This window comes from Marmota marmota, unplaced genomic scaffold (assembly GCF_001458135.2).
Source record: "Marmota marmota marmota unplaced genomic scaffold, marMar, whole genome shotgun sequence".
Taxonomy (NCBI): Eukaryota; Metazoa; Chordata; class Mammalia; order Rodentia; family Sciuridae; genus Marmota; species Marmota marmota.
The window spans coordinates 35,952,377-35,957,117 of record NW_026000082.1 but is presented as its reverse complement, the minus strand read 5'-3'; positions in this window follow the sequence as shown (position 1 = coordinate 35,957,117).

Genomic DNA, 4,741 nt, shown 5'->3' with positions numbered 1-4,741 from the left:
GTTGCAGAGAGAGGCCTGGGGGAATACTGCTGGTTGCAGAGCAGGCTGGACAATGATAGCCGCAGGGCAGCCTGGACACTGACCCTCACTGTCTGGTTCCTTATGGCTTGTTTGCCTCAAGGCTGAACACTCCACCCCACTGACCCCACTCCACCCCCACCTGACCACATCTGACCCCTGCCCCGTCTGCCTGAAGGCAGAAGATGACACCCTTAGCAACTGTGTGACCCAATCACTGTCCACCAACAAGGCGGCCTGCAGACCCAGAGAGCCCAGTAGATTTGGCTATAAAAACTCTCCCCTCTCCCCCTCTCTCCTCCTCTCTCCCCCTCTCTCCTCCTCTCTCCCCCTCTCTCCTCCTCTCTCCCCCCTCTTTCCCTGCTCTCTTTCTCTCTCCCTTTTTCTCTTCCTTCCCTGTTAATCAGACATTGGCACAATAAAGATCTCTTGGTCACTCCGAGTGTCGTGGTCACTTTCCTTTCAAATATAAACCCCGAGGCTGGCCCCCATCTACTTCCTCCAGCCACCCCCACTGGCCTCCAGTTACCACCCCGTTAGGCCTTTAAACTATTAATCCATCTAATGGCTCAGTCCACTGGTTTGGTCAGCGCTCTCAGGATCCAAACGTTTGCCCCAGAACATTCTCGAAGACTCTCGGGAGCTTTTGGTGACATCTCACATCTATACTGTCACAGCGGGTCTGAAGGGGAGTGGGGCAGGGAGGGGAAATGGGTGGATGCCAAGAAAACCAAATCGGCCATGATGAGGTCCCCCCTCCCGGCCCCGGCCCCTCTGCTGCAAACCCACGTCCTCCCGCCCGCGCTCCCTGCCTGGCGGTCCCCGGTTCCTTCTTAGCCTGCTCACCCCAAATCCATTACTGACCCACTTACTCACCTCCTCAGATGTTTGTCTGCAAAACATGAGTACCCACTGCCCACCCAACGCCCTCTGGAACGTCCCTGTCCTTCCCCATCTCTACCTGGCCATCACCCATCTCTCCGGCCACCGGGGCTCCCACCCATGTGTCCCACCACTCATTCCACATGTCAGAGTCCCACCTGTTAGAGTCTCGGCTACTGATTCTTCTTGTTTTCCTAAACCAAAAACCATAGCTATGACCTCGGTCATTGATTTCTGATTCGGAGGCTCATTACCTTTCACCAGACCCAGTCCCTGAGTTGCCCCCTGGGTTGTCTCTAAACGGAACCTCGGAGAATCACCTTGCTGTCCCCCTCCCCCTCCCCCGGGTTCTCCACACCACGGGCCTTGTTTTCCCTTGGTCTTACCAGGGAGGAGTCCTAGATTTTCTTTTCTTCCTTTCTTTTTCTCTTTTTTGGTCCTGGGGATTGAACCAGGGGCACCTTCCCACTGAGCCCCAGCGCCAGCTGTTTTTACTTTTATTTAGAGACGGTCTCACTAAGTTGCCTAGGGCCTCGCTAACTTGCTGAGGATTGAACACACTTGAACTTGTGATCCTCCTGCCTCAGCCTCCCCAAAGTCCTAGGTTTTCAGAGCTGAAGGGGATGGCAGAGACCACCGAGGCCAAGGCTTGCTCTCTGGATGGGAAAACCAAGGTCCAGAGCCGGCAAAACGCTCCACCAAGGACCCAGGCTGAGGCCTGGTCACAGTGTCTGCGCACTTTTCCAAATCCTCCAGTTCCCTCAACTACTCACGGACTTCTGAACTGGCAGGGCCTCGAGTGTCCTCAGATGTCACCTGATTCAGCCGTGGTCCACTCAAGATGGGCCCAGCAGGGGTGGGAGGGCCGTGCCGGCATCCCTGGCCGGCCAGAGGACAGGACCATGGACGGGTCTTTTGAACCAAGGGTCCTGCTGCCGAGAGAAAATAAATGAGTTAGACCTTTGTTCTCAGGCAGCATCTGGTTGTGTGCACAGTACAGCAGGTCGGAGGAGGAGTTTCCTGCCCGAGGCCACGCAGGGAGGAAGTGGCAGGACTGGGCCGCTGCTCCAGGTCCCCTGGTCTCGTTCCCTTTGCTGAGCATCAGCTGGATTCCAAGGGGCCTGGGCTCTGGTGGCCAGGGAGGAGGGGCCCCCAATCCTCTGTCCCAGGGATTCCCAGACCTAGTTTAGAGAGGGCCAGAGAGCCCACTTACTGTTTACGAACTGAGGCGAAATTGCACTTTTTTAATCAAATTTTTAATCATATGTGATCCCCTGGGTTCCTAGGCTCCCCTCCCTGGTCCCCGGCTGCGGAGGGAAGGCAGGCAGGGGGACCATTATGCCCCAGTCCCTGCCTTAGGATGGCTCCCCGTCCTCAGCAGCTGTCTGTCTGTCCTACAAAAGTCTGTCTGCTTAAGTCAGAGAACCAGATTTGCCACTGAAAAGAATGTCCCCTGACCCCAGACTCTATCCCGGCCACCGCTCCAGAAGACAGGGGCTCCCCGCCTCCTGACACAGGGCCCCGGGGCTCCTGTAGCTCGCACTTCCCATCATTCTGAGTTTGGGCGGCTTGCCCACAGGTTTTGATGTGGTGTTTGTTTTCAGGGCAGCTTCATGCCCTGCCCTGGCCTTTAAACACAGGTGAACTTAAAGAACATGGCGTGAGGAACAGGCTCTGGGGTCAGTCACAAGGATTTGAATCCCAGAGGTACTGCTTACTGTGTGCTCTTGAGCAGATCACTTAACCTCTCTGGCCCCCAGCTTCCTCGTCTGTAGAATGGAGATGTAAAATAATGACAAACGGCCAGGTGGCCAGATGTGATGGCATGTGCCTGTAATCCTAGTGATTTAGGAGACTGAGGCAGGGGGATCGCAAGATCAAGGCCAGCCTGGGCAACTTGGTGAGACTCTATCTCAAAGTTAAAAAAAATAAAAGTCAGGGCTGGGCTTACAGCTCAGTGATAGAGCACTTGCCTCACACGCGTGAGGCATTGGGTTCAATCCTCAGCACCACATAAAAATAAATAAAATAAAGATATTGTGTCCATCTTTTAAAAAATCTTAAAACAACAAAATAGGTGGTAGGGATGTAGCTCAGTGGTAGAGTGCCCCAGGATTCAATCCTCAGGACGAAAAAGAAAAAGAGAAAGGTCAGAAAAGATACTCTGCTGGGATCCTAAAGAAGAGGGTAAGAGGGAAGGTAGAGATTGCAGGAGGGGGAACAGCATGTGCAAAGGCCCTGTAGCAGCCACAGGAAGCAGAACAATTACTAGGGGAAAGAAGGCCCGGGATTGTGGGCTATTGCAGTTGGGTTTGCTCAGCATCTTTCATAAGTGCCTTCCTGATAGGACCCAAAACCCAGACCTTTCTGAAGCCAGGGTACAGACGTGACTCGGGTCCTGCTGTAGTTTGGATGCTGAGCGTCCCCCAGTGGTCTGCGTTAACGACTTGGCTGCTGGGACATGGTGGAGCCCTGAGGAGGGGGACCTGGCGGGAGGGCTTTGGGCCACCAGGGTTGTGGGACCCAGTCTCTTCCTCTTCTGCTTTCTTGCTTCCTGGCCATGATGAGTGGCTCTGCTCGGCCACGGGCTCCCACCACGCGACATGGTCTCCCCTCAGGTGAAATGCTAGAAGTTTCTGCCCCTCACTTACCACACGTTCACTCTCGCGTCGCTCTCAGATTCCAGTTGCCCTGAGAGGACACGGCACATGGAGAAGCCACAGGTGGGTGCTGCAGCATGTGCCCGGTGGACTCCGGCAAAGGCCAGCCTCTGCACTGAGCGCCAGGAGAGGGCGCCACATGGGACGGTGCCACCAGCCCCCAGATGCCTGTAGCCCCCGAAGCCCCACACAGCTGAGCCCAGCCCCCGGTCCATCAACCACCAGAGGTGGTCAAACACTAGTTCCCAGGCATGATCCAGAGAGATGGACCAGCCGGGAGATCACGGCTGACCAGAAGCCGAGCAGGGGTGGGAAGGGGGGATGGGGGGACCAGGCGGCTCAGAGATATTAGGAGAGAAGCTCTTAGGGGCGATGGCGGGGGCTGCAGGCTCTCTGTGTGAGCTCCGTCTGGCTACTTCCTCCTGCTCTCTGCCTGTTACCTCCGTAGAGTCACGCGGCAGGGTAAGAGCGAGGGCACCCGTGTCAGATGTGGGCACCATCTACCCGCTGTGTCACCTTGGGCAACTCACCTAACTTCTCTGTGCCTCGGTTTTTCTCTTCATCAAGTAAGGACATTGAGAAGCTTGAGAGTAATCACCTCAGGGGCTTAGGGAGCCCTGCCTGGGGCTCAACAGGGCTGCAATAAATATTTGTTGAGTGAATAGATGGGAAGGGAACAGGTTGGAATGCACAGGAATCCAGCTTGTTTTCTCCCCATGTCTGCAGACTGGCTCTGTAGAGGGGCAGGTTTCCCTTCTTGGATGCCGATTGACGAGTCAGGCAGGTCTCCGAGTTTCTGGTCCCTCTTGGTTAAAGTAAGCAGTCTCATTTTGGTAATTAAAACTCACCTGACATACGTAACTAGAGTGTCCACTCTGGCCTGGGGAGACACAGCGTTCTGATTTCACTCCTAGCCCAGAACTGAGACAAATGCCTCTTCCAATGAGTGTTTAACACAGGCCAGACCCCGGGTGCGGGACGGTCAGCCGCAGGCAGAGCTGTCAAACATAAGGAAACCCAGTTAAATCTGAATATTGGTTAAATAATGAGAAATCTGTGAGTGTATGTGTGTCTCCAAACATTGCATGGAGCTTACTTTAGAGACAAAGTTATTTGATGCTTATCTGAAATTCAAATTTAACTGGTCGTCTTGTCCAGTATTTTTATTTGTTATATCTGGC